Source organism: Rhagoletis pomonella, unplaced genomic scaffold (genome assembly GCF_013731165.1).
Source record: "Rhagoletis pomonella isolate Grant_MI unplaced genomic scaffold, Rhpom_1.0 Rhpom_scaffold_00007, whole genome shotgun sequence".
Lineage (NCBI taxonomy): Eukaryota > Metazoa > Arthropoda > Insecta > Diptera > Tephritidae > Rhagoletis > Rhagoletis pomonella.
The window spans coordinates 17990256-18006885 of NW_023458561.1; the positions used below are offsets into that span (position 1 = coordinate 17990256).

At 40.1% G+C, this 16630-nt stretch overlaps 2 protein-coding genes across 2 annotated transcripts in view; both read left to right on the forward strand.

The window, feature by feature from the left end:
• The window catches only part of LOC118742395, a 231502-nt gene that overhangs the window by 44704 nt on the left and 170168 nt on the right, over positions 1-16630 (forward strand). The window lies entirely within an intron of this gene.
• Positions 1-16630, forward strand: part of LOC118742394 — a gene marked incomplete in the record, with an annotated part of 111184 nt that overhangs the window by 44104 nt on the left and 50450 nt on the right.

The following is a 16630-nucleotide window of genomic DNA, read 5'->3' on the forward strand; positions in this document are numbered from 1 at the left end:
TTACATCATCATTTTCTAAAATTCTGGGTTTTTTGGCCGTGCCGCATCCCACATCGGTGGAGGATGCACCTGCCGTCGCTGACTCGCGAGCCAGCGACGCCATTTTGGCCTTTTGTCTAGTTTGCGTCACCAGACGCAACTTTTTTTTTCTTTTTAGCATGCAACTTGGAGAATTTAAGTGCACTTAACTTGTTTTAGGTATATAGAAAGTAGCCAAAATCACTTACCAAATTCGACGAAAGTATGCAGCTAGTTTTTAATGTAATATTATGATAGATAGTTTAATTTTTCACACGCGGTACCACTCAAAAAGCCCTTAGGTTTATTGAAAAGAAAAACGTGGTAGACTGTACGCACAATTAACAAAGATTTAGTTCACAAGCGATTTACACGTCGATCCACACTCTCTCGTGTCCAAAATCCGAATGCCTGCATTTGATTAAAAATGAAAATTAAATCACATAACTTTGATTATTTGGAACAGCTGACGAACGCGCACAAAAAGTTGAGGGTTGGCCATCTTTCTGCGTTGTGTTGGCGTCGGCGTTGCCCAACTTTGATTATGTGGGGACTTTCATATAAATGCATGTAGTCATAGTTTGCTGTCGAAGCGACGCCAACGCAACGCCAAGTTGTATGTAAACAGGCCTTCACAATTGTATCGGGAAACAGACACCAGTGATGTTTACTTAAGGAGATTTCCTTACCAGGTTATTTAAACCTAAAATCTGACCACTGCACAGTGGTTCAGCCGGAGGTCAAAACTCAAAAATATGCACATTTTCTAACCTGTGATTGATTGACAGGCAATCAGTCATTATTAATGGTACTTCAATACAGTGTAAATTTTTTTTGCGATAAAAAATTGTTAAGAATACTTCCTCACTCTCGAAAGTTGACAGTGACTCAATACTTCTAAATTTTTTTATATTTATTTTACAAAAAACGCGGAATTCATTCAATAAACTCTGTAATAAAAATTCCAGACAAAGGTAAGTGATCCTATTTAGAACAATAATTATCAATATTTATTAATAATTAGCTGTATTATTTATGTCGGTTCTAATCCAAGTCTATTTTTCCTTTAATTAATTTCTGCTGAACCTTTTTTACATACACTTTTAAAAACCCTGGCACTCAAGGCCACTCTTCCTTTTTTTTTAATGAAAGCTCATTTTCTGTAGATTAAAATAATATATACTTTAGCTGCACGTTTATTTGATACACACCCGCTACTAGCCGACCCTTTAGCTAAATATGTTTTTTACAAGCTTTTATTTACTTTCACCTGTGTAATCAAATCTTGAAATTCATTTTTAACCAACTTCCCGATGAGGTAGAGACTTGAAACTGCAAACTTACCTCAGAACCCGATGGCAATGCAATAACAATTAATCCGCTAGGTGGCGCAGGTGTTGAGATATTCGAAATCCCATATTTAAGGTCCGATTTTATTAATTAATTTAAATTAATTACTTTTTTTTATTAACTAACAGGTAATTCATACATCTGTCCCTTTCAAGGAATAAAATGTTTGAGTTCTGGTACCTCCTGAGTGGTACAGAAGTGGAAAAATATGAGAAAGGTTTGGGACATCTATTGGAGACATTGCCTGATTTAGAAAATGTAAATACTCGTGATATTGACTTGAACGTCTAAAATATATGTAAAAGGCTTCGACGGTTTTGGAAAGAGGCTCATAGGGTAAAAGAAACGTGAAAAGCAACCATCGAACTGGTCGGATGTGGCAGAATTGTATTTTTACCAAAACATGCTACCAAATTGCAGCCTGTATCACTAAAGCCATATAAATTAAAATATCAAACTTTGTACAAAATTTAGGAAAATTAAACAAATTGTCATCAAAAGTTCTAATTTCTTAATCTTAGTTTTTAGAAAATTAGCAGTTTTATAGGTAATGAAATTTTAGTATGATAAAGGGCAAGCTTCAACCGGTTGAAAATTCGCGTAGATTTTTTAAATTTTATATGTGAACGACCTTTTGCATTTCCTTCCAAAAGAACATGAATTTCTTAAAAAGTAAGAAATTTTGATGAAAATTTGTTAAATCTTCTCAGATTTTTTATAAAGTTTGACGAGTTTAATTTATGTGGTTTTGGTGATAGCAAAAACAATACTTTTAAGGAAAATAGCATAAAGATTTTAACTTCAAAAGCAATGTGAATATTTAAAGAAAAACAACATGTCATCTGGTTTAGATCCGATCGTTGGATCATGAAGAAATTAACGGTGCTCTTAAATTTGTATATGAGAATTGAAGTCGGCCTTGTTTTTTGCTTAAAAATTTACTTATTTCTAAATCGTATGCTATGCTTGCGTTTGTGCGGCGTCATAGCTCGGATTTCACCGATCCTTATACACTGAAACTGCTATATATGGCATTTGTTCGCTATAGGCTTGAATACGCGTCCTTATCTAATCTCCATACATCATGTCATATTACAAGGATCGAACGTATACAATAGTTATTTTTGCGCTTTGCGCTTCGTAGCTTATGCTTTTCGGACCCTCTATTCCCGCCTATGAACGGAATCTCTCAGTGTGACGAGATTGATTTTTCATTTTTAAGAAGTCGCTTCAAGAACTCCCTGAAGCTTTTTTATAAGTAGTTATTTTCTCTATTGTTTTTTATTTTAAGAATGATTGTATTATATTCTATTCCACTTAGCCTATAAGAATTTTATGGTATTCATTGGCTAATAAATAATAAAAATAAAAAAATGATAGCTTAAACTTAGTTTTCGATAAAGAAAAATCGATATCTACAGAATTTGGGGGCGAATTATACTCTTTAATTGCGTTGTAACTGTAGAATTAGATGCATATAATATTCTAAAATGAAAATATCATGGTTCCGGAGAGTTCTGGAAGTAAAATGGCTCAAGTAAAAATGGCGAGTCAATTGCTCTGGGTATTATATCGAAAACCACTATCAGCGAAAGAATAATTTTTGCATTATCTCAAGAATGATAGAATACAAGATTGCGCCATCCCACAGTGTGCCGCGTACAACAACTTTTGGAATGTAGGACATACAAAATTTTTTCAGTCAGAGCTTAGCGGATATCTTTTGTGTTAAGTTACCATTTTCTAGAAATTCTTTAATAGTGCTTAGTAAGAAAAAAGAAGAATTTAAAAAATATGTTCTGAATATCTTGACTCCTACGCCATCTACCGAAAAAATTAATTTCATGTAATTAATATACATTCCAAATATGAACCCTATCAGATCATAAATACGGTTTTTTACAAATATCTCGATACCTGCGCCATTCAGCAAATTAATCCTTTTCATATTGCATTGTCATCTTGCTCCGAACCAGTTTGAAGTTTCAAGTCTCTAGCTCATCGGGAAGTTGGTTAAAAAATATATTACGACATTTGATTACACACTGGTGAAACATAACTAAAGCTTGTAAAAACCGTGGTTTTTGTTGAAGTAATACGCTGATAAAAAATCAACCAAAATTTGGTTTATTACCAAATTCAAACTTAAAAAGGAATCGAGGAGATTTTTTTTTTAAATTAACAATGGCCGTGGGTACGCCCATTTTCCAAAAATGTATAATACTCCTATTTTTCGTCTAAAAATCATTGTAAATATCAATTTTGAGTGAATAAGCTGCAGTAGTTACTAATATATCGCAGTTTTCGAATTTTCGAAAACTACCGTTATATGGGAGGTAGGCGATTTTACCCGTTTCCAATACCTTCCTACGCCCGAAAGAAGTACACGTACCAAGTTTCGTTAGATATCTCAATTTTTACTCGAGTTATCGTGTAAAGACAGTTACAGTTACCGCTTAATCGATTTCTCTTTTCATTCTGATCATTTATGTATACATTTGTCTATATCTATCTCGATTCGTTTTGCCTGTTACAAACAACCGTTATGAGAACAAAGTTATAATACCCTTGTGCACAAGTGCGCTCGGGTATAAAAAACTATATCTTTCCTTCGACGTCATTCGAACCCGAACCTGCTGGAAGCTAACAAATAACAGCGAGCATCTCTGCACGTTTAGCTAGAGCGAGACATACAAATGTGCTTTCAAATGTTCAACTTGAATTACATTTCTTATAATCGGTGTATTTATTTGCCATGAAAAACTCAAACATTACTTTACAGACAAAAACATTGTGCTTTTGGCTCAGTGTAGTGAATTTCAGTGCAGTTAAGGTTTCTGAAGCGTTGTTTACTTTTAGTTCAGAACTGTCAAAATCGGCAAAACGAAAGTAGCGGTACGTTTTACGACGCCACTTTTGTTCGCTGCGTCGTGGTTTTATCCATAAGGTTGATTAACTTGCACCTGACACTATAAGAGAGCAACGGGTCCGTGAGATGCAAATAATGCAGCGAAAAGCGCACAAAAGTTCTTTGAATTTGCTCAAGTCGAATTTTATGACACTCTTAATAGGGTACCCAGACGAATACGGCATATTCCAGCTTGGAGCGTACTACAGCTGTAAATGTATAGGGGTCTGTAAACTCAGAGCTAGTTAAACCGAAGGCTAAAAGCAAGCATAGTATAGGATTCTACAATAGTTGCAATAATTCGAGTAAGAAGTTAGTATAAAAAATCTCTGTAAAAAGATATATGAAAACATTTTTTCGTATTTAGTGGTATGCGACTTACATTGCACCATACATACATATTTTTTCAACCCAAGATAGAAACACGGTGTGAAAGCCTGAATTAGCTAGTTTAGGTACCAGGAATTAGGTGCTTTGGAGAAGTAGGTACATACAGTACCTACATATGTATGTATGTACGTGAACCCGACTATTAATAGCAGAGAGAAAATCACGAAACTAATAACAGTTGATCTACAAGACACAAAGCCATGCTGAGCTGTTGACACTAAGCTCTCAGTCGCGAAATACATCCTACATAAGTTCAAACAACTTAGATAGGTATTTAGGCACACTAAAAAAAAGTAACATGGGTTTTTCAGACAGCGTAATTTTTGGTTTTTTCATGTTAGCGATTCGATATTTTTGAACAGAAAAAGTATTTTTTAAACAAACTTAAACATAATCATCATGTCGGTCTCCTTGCCGCTGGGGATGGGGCTTAAGTGATGCTATGTCAGTCATACTGGTGTGCCGGGCACAGCACCATGAACCAACTGGGTATAGGACAGGAGTCTGCGGCTGCTCACCCGTAGTTCGTGTGGCGCCATGCGCAGACGCCCGCACCGACGTTCCCCAACGCAACCGATTCCTTTAACCACTTGATCCACTTGGATCAAAACGGTCACACTGGTGCCTAATACTGAACCACGTTCCGTTAAGCTGGAGGAAGATTAAGGTAATTTTTATTCCTAAAGCGGGCAAACGGGGCCATGACAATGCTAAAGATTTCCGACCAATAAGCCTAATGTCCTTCGTGCTCAAGACGTTTGAGAGGCTGTTGGATCTGTATGTTAGGGACAAGACGTCCAATTTATCATGCTCTCAACATGCGTACTTGAAAGGGAAGTCAACGGAAACTGCCCTACATGAAGTGGTACGTACGATTGAGAGTTCGCTCTACTATAAACAATTTACAATGGCGTCCTTTATAGACATCGAGGGGACCTTTAATAATGTCAGTGTAGATTCCATCCATGAGGCACTTATGGAAACAGGGATTGATCACTGTGTCCGGGCTTTGATAGTGTCTCTGCTAAGGAGCAGAGTAATACATGCCGAATTGGGGTACCAAAGCAGGGCCGTATATGCACCCCACAGGGAGGAGTGCTATCACCGTTACTATGGCTAATGGTCCTAAACAAACTACTGGTAAAGCTGGACTCTCAGAGAATAAAAGCGGTGGCTTACGGCGATGATGTAGCGATACTGGCATCGGGTCAGTTTCCTTCGGTCATAAGTGAAATTATGGAAAGGACTTTAAAGATAGTAGATTCCTGGGCCATAAGATGTTCTCTTAGCGTAAACCCGGAGAAAACTGACCTTATGCTTTTCACAAATAAAACAACATTACCCAAATTTAATAAACCAAGGTTCCGAGGAACGGAACTGGATCTGTCAAAGAAGGTGAAATACCTTGGGAGTTATTTTGGATCCCAAACTTAACTGGAAACCAAACATTGAGGAGCGTGCTAGGAGGCCACGGGGGCTCTCTATGCAGCCAAGAGAATGTTGGCAACAGATGCGGTTTGAAACCAAGAATTGTGTACTGGATGTACACAGCTATAGTCCGACCCATAATCTCTTATGGGGCGCTGGTCTGGTGGCCAGCCCTTACTAAGGATTACGTAGTTAAAAAGCTAGGCGGAATTCAAAGGTCAGCAGCCGCTGGCGTAACAGGCGCAATGACATCCTGTCCGAAGGACTCTTTGAACGCCCTTCTTGACTTATTACCTATAGATATCTTCATAGAGAATTCAGCTGCTAACAGCGCCATCAGACTGCGTGCCCTGGGGCTCTGGAAGGAAAGACCGTTCGGGCACGGTTCCATCCTAGACGCAATACCGTCTGAAATTAAAGCGCTGCTCATTGACTATATCCTGTCGAAGACCTGGGTTCACCATAAACCCGCACGAAATTCCCAAGCCGCAGTGACTGGAACCAGGAAGATTTTGGATACTTGCAGGGCTTAACTGTCTTTACGGATGGGTCAAAGATGGAATGCGGGGTTGGTGCTGGGGTCTTTATTGAGCAATATAACCTAAAAATATCCTTCCGCCTACCGGACTATGCAAGCGTTTTCCAGGCCGAAACGTTTGCTATTAAGGAGGCAGTAAGGTACATCAAAGACAATGTACCCGCGAGAACGCAAGTGAACATCCTCTCGGATAGCCAAGCGGCTATTCAGGCACTTTCCTCTAACTCTGTTAGATCTCAGCTAGTGGATGAATGTAGGAGAGAGCTGGCCTATATTTCTGATCAATACGAAGTTACCCTAATATGGGTCCCGGGACATAGGGGCATCTACGGAAATGAGGCAGCGGACGAACTAGCAAGGAGCGGCTCCGCACTGGATGTGTCCCACGCGGTGGACATGGGCGCCTTGCTCAGGGAGATTAAGACAAAAATTACCGAAATTTATCATTCGAAGGCCAGGCAGAGGTGGAACTTCACAGGATCCTACAGAATTGCCCGGCAGTTCTGGGTGTCCTACGACCCACTCAAAACCAAAGCTCTCTTAGGAATGAGCAAAACAAATGCCTACAAACTTACTGCAGTGTGCACAGGGCACTGGCCCGTTGGGGTACATGCCGAAAGGATAGGACTGCCCTTCAATAGGTTCTGTCGCAGCTGCGATGACCCGGGCTCAAAAGAGACAGTCGAACACTTGCTGTGCGAGTGTCCAGCCCTCGCAAGGATGAGGCTAAATACACTCGGCAAACTATTCCTGCAGAATATTTCAGAGTGCAGCTGCCTCTCTCTGTATGACGTACTGAAATTTATTAAAGCCGCCAAATGGCTGTAGGTTGCACGAGTTGTGGAATCAAAATGGCAACTTGCTAATTGCTTGTCACCTGAGTGACAATCCACTTAAACCAACCAACCATCGTCGCTGGAATAATGAAGTAGTGTAACATATATATATGTATGTAAGTTTTTTTAATCCATTCGACCAAATTTAAATCCAAACTTCAGCGATAGCTTAAAGGTGAGCCCCTCAATGGCTAAAAGCGTCGCCTGTCTGTGATTTTTCAAACATATATGAGCCCTTCCTACCGATATATTTCTCTTGTATATGTGCGAAGAGCAATCGGTTTATAAAAGTTTTACAATGGCTTACTTCCGAGAAATTGAACGCTACCGGTTTGCTCTATACAACTGATACACAAAGACCCAGGCGTAAAACGTAAGCTATTATCACCAGATGGATGTAGTTTTCATTAAAATTTCAACTTTTTAATCTGAATCGTTATTAGAATATTTTTGGATATGCAGTTTTATGGCTCATACAATTTTAGTCAGATGAAGTGTAAGTTTCAACCGGCTAAAAAATCGCGTTGATTGTTTTTTTTTCGTAGATACTGATTTTGCGGTTTTTTTTCATACCTATAACAAGTATAGATTGGCGCTTGCACAAATGTTAGTGTTTGGCCGAGTTTCTCCTCCGACTTGTGGCGTGCGCCTTGAAGTTTTCGCACAATGGGGAGGCACCTACAGTTTTACGCCGACTCCGAACGGCGATTGTATTTTTATAAGAAGCTGTTTTTCATGGCAGAAATACACTCGGAAGTTTGCCATTGCCTGCCGAGAGCGACCGCTTTTAAGAAAACACCTTTTTTTCTACATTTTTTTGCCATGTTGCTTTGACCAGGGCTTGAACCCAGGCCCCGTGGAGTGGAAGAGCGCACTGCTTACCACTACACCATAGCGGCCGCCACTTATAACAACTGCAATTTACAAAAACTGACGTTGATTTTTTGAAATTTTGTTGCTAGCGGTTTCCCGCAATTTATTTCATTCATTCATGCTTATATGGACAAAAGTGCAAAAATCCGTCACCAAAACAAAATTTAAAAAATCAACGACATTTTTTAGCCATTTGAAACTTGCACTTCTTCAGACTAAAATTGTATGTTCTATAAAACTGCATACCCAAAATTGTTCTAACGATTCAGATTAAAAAGTAGAAATTTTGATGCAAATTTGTTTTATTTTCCTAAATTTCGTATTAAGTTTGAAACTGTGGTAATTTTATAGAAAAATAACAACAAAAAAATTACTTCGAAAAACATTACGAATATTAAAAAAACACACACGTGGTAATTTGTTTGAGTCACTGTATATGCGAGTGGCAGGTCTCGTCTCGCTACATTGTTAATGGGCCTTAATTTTCATAAAAGGAAATTTTTAGCTGGTTTACTGTGGCTCTGTTGTGCACAGCTTTTACGAAAAAATGTCAAGCTTTTTAATTAATTTTAATTACTTTTTGTCGAAGAAAATTCTATCAACTATTTGAAACTTGTACTTTATTCTAGGAGAATTCAATGGGATATAAAACTGCATACTCAGAATCTTTCTAGGAAATCTAATTAAAAAAGCGTAGTTAGCGTAAAAGAACATAGCGACACGGAATTTTTAAGAACGTTGCGAGAAGCATAGCAGAAATTTCGATGAAAAACAAATTTTTCTCGGGTTCAAAACTATCCTATCTTTTAAGTTGGAACCAACAATACACACCCACAAATTTTCAAAAAAAATAAGTTAAAACTAGCCAAAATGTGGTGCAGCTATAATTGTTTCAACCACTGTATGTATGTAAAAATTTCGTTAAAAGAAACGTAATCCAAAATACAACCATGCATTTCTCTAGTTCTTTTCTACCTCCGTGCTAAATTTGTTCCAGAATTGTAACCAAATCGTTAATTTGCATTACTGTGTTGCCACAGACAAATCCACCAAACCTACCGAACAATTTTTTGAGTTTTTAATATTTTTGTTCAATGGCAAGTTTATTAAAAATGTTGATAACTTAACATTTAGTAAAACTAAGACACAGCAAGTACAATAGAAGCAAATTAACTGCGTATAACAATTCATTTTACTGCACAGACTGTAATCTGTAATTATAAAATAATCTCAAATTAAACCGATAACTTTTCGGTGTCCAAACTAGTTTTATCGATTATTTTTGCGAAGAAAAGGATCAATGCGAAAAGTTAAAGTGAACAAAAATGGGCGCTAGCAAGGAAAAGAGGTTTGTAAAGGTATTTTTAATAAAATATAAAGTTTAAATATATTTAAATTGCTTAATATAGAAGAAAAAAGTGATCACGGTGGAGATGTGAGAATAACAAGCACAAAAAATTTTACGGCTAATAATCTGAGATTTGCCTATGTAAACAGGGTGATTAAAATACGACCATTGATTGAGATTATATTGATATGTAAACATATAAATAGGCTTTTCAAAAATGTAACCACTTTGGATGGTGCCATATTCTCCAAAGTGTATCAGTCCACGATTCATGTTTCGTGAGCAGTCACATAGAATATAGGGTGCATTCCAAAACGTCAAAATACAAACCATCAGTCTCTTTTATTTCTAAACCTCAGTAGATTGAAATGCCAAATGTGCGCAACGACGGTGAGATGCTAGTTTTCAACTAGGTTTCGCAAAGTTAGACTTTTTCTTCTAGTGAGGTTTGGAAATAAAATAGGCCGATGCTTTGTATTTTGACGTTTTGGAATGCTGATGCATCAGCCCAAAAATCCTACAGCCAGTCTCTACAGAAAGCCCCATTTGATTCAAATGGTACCTTAATATGCAGTGTGCTGTTAAGTAGCCGGTAAGAGTTCCAAGTACAAGGAGTCTTTCGGAGTGCCTCCTGGGAGGAGTTATGAATCTCTTTGGTTGTCTTATTATCATTTCCTTCCGCCAGTGGGCAGCAATCTGAGATTCTTCTTAGCTTCTAAGTAGTTCTGCGGCGCATATCGGTTCCACGCTTTGCGAGGCAGTCAGACCATTCGTTGGCTTCAAACCCTTCATGTCCCGGAACCCACCTCGGCGTTAGGCTATTGTGGGTGCAAGAGTCTATGGCGTTTAACACTGCCTGACTATCCGACACAATATTTATTCTGCCGCCATTTTTCCTTCTACGAAGACATTCGCGAATACAGACTTCAATTGCAAAGACCTGCCCGTGAAATATGGCTGGGTATGAGCCCATTGGTGGACTTTTCTGGAATCTTGGTCCAACTACGCCATAAAGTATATATAGATGTTCATGTTGTATACTGGCAATAAAAAGGGCATGCGTTTGTATTTACGAATCTGGAATATTTACATGTTTGCGGCCGCCGTTACACGAACGCACCGGTGAAATATTCGTGTAAACTTCTCTTCTTCTTTATTGGCGCTGTAGCCGCCTAAGCGATTTTGGCCGAGTCCAAAACAGCACGCCAGTCATTTCTCTTCTGAGCTAACTCACGCCAATTGGAAATGCCAAGTGAAGCCAAGTCCTTCTCCACCTGATCTTTCCAACGCAGAGGAAGCGTTTGCAGGAGCGTTTCTGTCCATTCGAACGACATGGCCAAGCCAGCGGAGCCGCTGAATTTTAATTCGCTGCACTATGTCTATATCGTTGTAAAGCTCATACAGCTCATCGTTAAATCATCTGCGATATTCGCCATCTCCAACGCGTAATGGTCCGTAAATCTTTCGCAGAATCTTTCTCTCGAAAACTCCAAGAGCCGCCTCATCAGATGCTTTCATTGTCCATGCCTCCGCGCCATACACCAGCACAGGCATGATGAGTGACTTATAGAGTGTGATCTTTGTACGGCGAGAGGACTTTACTTCTCAATTGCCTACTCAGCCCAAAGTAGCACTTGTTGGCAAGAGTGATTCTCCGTTGGATTTCAAGGCTGACATCATTATTGGTGTTAATGCTGGTTCCCAAATAAACGAAGTCGTCTACTTTTTCAAACTTGTAACTGTCAACAGTGACGTGGGTGCCAAGACGCGTATGCTCTGACTGTTTGTGTGATGACAGGAGATACTTCGTTTTGTCCTCGTTCACCACCAGACCCATTCGCTTTGCTTCTCTATCCAATCCCGTGAAGGCAGAACAGACGTAGCCCTTGTTTTTACCGATAATATCGATGTCGTCGGCATACGCCAGCAATTGTACGCTCATGTAAAGTATTGTGCCTGAGCGGTTCAGTTCTGCGGCTCTTATTATCTTCTCCAACATCAGATTAACAGCGTTATTCTGTATCACGAACGATAGGCAACACGAACGATTCGTCTGCAGAGGAATGCTTCAAAAATTAGTCCGGCGGCATCATTTTTGCCGGTTTAAACGCAACCGAGACCATTGCAACGTAATGTATGAAAAGCAAGACGAAGACGAGCGATAGAGTTTAAAATCGCAATTAGAGAGGTTGTCGTCTGCAGACGAATCGTTCGTTTTGCCTATCGTTCGTGATGCAGATTAAGGCCCTAAAGAAATCACACGAAAGGGAGTCCCCTTGTCTGAAACCTCGTTTGGTATCAAACGGCTCGGAGGGGTCCTTCCCTATTCTGACGGAGCTGGTGGTATTGCTCAACGTCATTTTACACAGCCGTATTAGTTTCGCGGGGATACCAAATTCAGACATCGCGGCATAAAGGCAACTTCTCTTCGTGCTGTGGAAAGCGGCTTTGAAATCGACAAATAGATGGTGTGTGTCGATCCTATTCTCGCAGGTCTTTTCCAAGATTTGGCGTATTGTGAATACCTGATCTATGGTGGATTTTCCAGGCCTAAAGCCACACACAGCTCGTTAACGGTGGGCTTTAGTCTTTCGCACAATACACTCGATAAGACCTTATAACCTATGCTTAGAAGGCGGGGTCGTCTTTCTTGTGGATTGGGCAGAGCACACTTGAATTCCAGTCGTCGGGCATGCGTTCATCTGACCACATTCTGCATACGAGCTGATGCATGCACCCTCATCAGCTCCTCGCCGCCGTACTTGATTAGCTCGGCTGGCAGGCCGTCAGCTCCAGCAGCTTGGTTGTTTTTCAGCCGCGTAATCGCTATTCGTAGCTCGTCATAGTCAGGCGGTGGGACAGCTACTCTATCATCATCGACTGGGGACTCGGGTTCGTCTTCTTCACAACTCTCAGCGCTGCTGCCATTCAATAGGCTGTAAAAGTGTTCCCTCCACAATTTAAGTATATTCTGGACATCGGTCACTAGGTCCCCATTATTGTTCTTACAGAAGTACGCCCCGGTCTTTAAACCTTCCGTAAGTCGCCTAACCCTCTGATAGAATTTTCGCTCGTTCCTCCTGTCGGCCAGCATCTCAAGCTCTTCGCCCGATCGCAGCGTGGCCCTGTAGGCGGCATCTTTTTTCTCTGCGGCTTCTTGACATTCCTCATCGTACCAGTTGTTCTTTCGGGCTCGCTGAAATCCAACTACTTCTTCGGCGGCGGTACTTAATGATCGGGAAATGTGGTTCCACTTCTCGCGTATGTCGGATTGTTGAAGAGTGCGCTCAGAGAGCAGGTGTGTGAGTCGAGTGGCGAATAAATTGGCCGTCTGTTGTGATTGCAGCTTTTGGACGTTAAGCTTTCCTTGCATTGTTGGGCGCACATTTTTGCTGCACAGAGGCGGGTGCGTATCTTGGCTACAACAAGATAGTGGTCCGAGTCGATGTTTGGGCCTCGGAGTGTATGTACGTCTAAAACGCTTGAAGCATGCCTTCCGTCTACCACAACATGATCGATTTGGTTTCTCGTTTTTCGATCTGGAGACAGCCATGTAGCTTTGTGGATGTTCTTATGCTGGAACCTAGTACTACATATTACCATGTTTCGGGCCCCGGCGAAGTCGATCAGCCTCAGTCCGTTATCGGACGTTTCGTCGTGGAGGTTGAATTTTCCGACGGTGGCGCCAAAGATCCCTTCCTTGCCCACCTTGGCATTAAAATCGCCAAGCACGATTTTGACATCGTGTCGGGGGCAGCGCTCATATGTACGTTCCAAGCTCTCATAGAAGAGATCCCTGGACGCCTGATCCTTCTCGTACGTCGGCGCTTGGGCGCAGATGAGCGAGATGTTGAAGAATCTAGCTTTGATGCGGATTGTGGCTAGACGTTCGTTCATCGGGGTGAACGCCAGTACTTGGCGACGGAGTCTCTCTCCTACCACGAATCCAACACCGAATTTGCGCTCCTTTACATGGCAACTGTAGTAGACGTCGCAAGGCTTCACGCTTAGTTTTCCTTGCCCCGTCCATCGCATTTCTTGGATGGCGGTGATGTCAGCCTTTGTCTTCCCGAGGACATCAACCAGCCGGGCAGAGGCACCTTCCCCATTAAGGGTCCGGATATTCCAGGTGCATACCCTTAAATCATAGTCCTTTATACGTTTGCCGTGGTCGTCATCAGATAATGGGGGTCTCATCGGAGGCTGTTTTTTATTTTTCATTGGGCGGGGTTTTAACGTGGCGGGACCCAAACCCAGCGCACGCGAAGTTTTACGCCTTCTCACTTTAGCTCGCTCCCAAACGGGTGTTTGGTTGCTACCCAGAGGATACGTGGATATAAATATCCGGACGTTGTGAGCTGCGATTTGAACCGTACGCACAAGAATTTCTTCTGGCCACTCCCAGGTGAATGGCAGTCAAAAGTTTTCCACTTCTGCGCACGGAACTATCCTCCGTGTAAACAAGGTTTCTAAAATGTTTGGAAATACAGTTTTCTATTTTTCGCAAATAATTATTACTCATTGTCACCAAACCTACCAAAATCTAATCTAGTCTACCAACCTACCAGACGGAAAAAAACCTACCAGACGGAAAAAACCTACCAGTTTTGGTAAGAAAAGCCCATGTCTGGCAACACTGTTGCTGACACTGATTTGAAAGAGACAAGAGAAAAATAGCAGAGGAAATTTTTTCAGTCAAGATTAGGTTTGTATAGTAACCAATAGTCAGTACTAACTTGTACTGGAACCTGCAAATTTTTACTGGAAAAGTGTATGATAACCCAAAAAATTTGCAAGAGAGCACTGACGCGAGAGCGTAACAACACAGGAAAGCTGCAAATTCTTGCTAGTGAAATTTTTACTAGCAGAAATAAGCTAACAGAAGAAGAAGAAGAATAAATGTCAAAAGTCGCCATTTGTTGAATTGGTTTAGCACAAACAGAAGTAAAATGAGTGGAAATCAAAATATTAATGATGTAATGGACTGTGTAAGTGCTTGTTTGTAAAGCAAAGAGTTTAAAACTGATTTATAAATAGTAAAATGTTTACAGCAGAATATCAAAACGGCGTAACAACTATTCACTTGCAAGTTTTTACTGGTTTTGTATTCAATAACTTTTTCTGCTAGTTTTCTCTTCTCAATTTTACGCTCTATTTTGCTTTTACACTCTCGCTGCAATGTTTTACTGGAGAAGTTACTATACAAACCTATTGTCTAACAGCTAACAAATACGCCTGTTACACTTTAAAACGCGATCAAAATATTTTAAAACTTCAAACCAGAGGACTTCAACAATTTAAAGACAGTATTTTTTTAAATTGTAATTTTAAATTGCTTTTAACAATTACAAATCACTTTTTACTAACCCATATGCAATGTGGGTTTTTTGTTTTAATTTATACATATAATTTTGTTTGTATTTTTTATTGTTTAAAAAGTATAATAAATACAAATTTGACGTTTTTTAACCGATATGACGTTTAGCTAAGTGAATGAGCTTTAGGCAATGCTGGTTGTGCAGGCTAAATCATGTTATTTTTAACATATTCGTCAGTCAGCTCGTTACGGCTTTTCTTTTTTATAACCTTTACTTGGAAAAAAGCCTGTTCGCATATACATTCATGTATATTTATGTACACATATATGTGACATAAAAACCGCTTTGACGATGAGTACACAATTTTGGACTTTTTATATTCGGCAGGGTCCATGACCGTAAAACTGCATTCTTTTCTTTTTTGATAACGATATCATTACGAAGTGCAATGATTTCTAGTTCGACTTCAGCTTTATTGATAAACAAAGTGTTTTCATTGATGTAGCCAGTAGTGAAACATTATGATTTATGAATGGATTTCTGGAAAATTAACATAGGCTCTATAGAGATTACCCTGCAAAAATTGCGACTACTCCGTGCATGTATGTAAATAGTACTCCCTAAGGACCAAGGAGTACTCCAAAATTAACGAAAATTCATATAAAAAATATGGTCCAATTAACATTGCGATGTCCTAGGGCAGGACCATATACTCCACCTCTGCATTACATCAGAGTAGCACAAACCCGAACATGCTGGGAGCTAACAACTAACAGAACTGCAAAAATCGTTGGACCATGTAGTCTATGTGTGGTATATTGGAGTACTTACAAAAGTGTTCCTCTGTCATGCTGTAGCGGACCAACTCGTGTCTCTGCACCGATATGTTCGTTCGTACACATGCATGCTTGTACGTACATATACACGCAAAGCTTAGTTAGTCAACGACGTAGCGTAAACGTAGGTTGACGTACGTAGCAGCATATCAAATTTACTGTTGATAGAGAGAGAGGGAAGCAACGGCAACGTCACCGCCATGCGGTGGTGAGTTTTAGTTAACACGTGAATCGAGTAACGTAGATCGTGTCTGCGTCAACCTACCTCTACGTTACGTCGTTGACTGTTTGAGCTTTTAGTATCGATACGAACAACAGTTTCGTTCCCGCACAATATGTTGGTTGTATTGATTCATGTTGATGGTGCATATACGGAACATGCGAGTAACGAGATTATTATGTGAGTATCGATTCGGTACTTCGAGTCAGCGATTGTACCCGTTACTCAGCAACGAATACATACGGTTTGCTATAGCTCAAGCAGCAAAATTCTACCAACAAAGTGTTAAGAAACAAAACCTAAGCAGCATAGACTGTGTTCACACAGAGAAACTTTTGTTGTTAATTTTTGGTAACTTCTCTTTTGGTGTTGCCCTTCGCGTTAACACAGAGGAATTCTTTTGTACACAATTGTGGTTGTCAGCTGTGAACTGCCAACTAGAATTACTCAGACGAACGAGGGCACAAAGCGTGTTGTCCGAGCACGAACAACTCGGTACCCCTCCGCCTTCCTCGTCACTCCCTCTCACATAAGTAACGAGTTGCCGCGACAAAAGTTCCTCTGTTT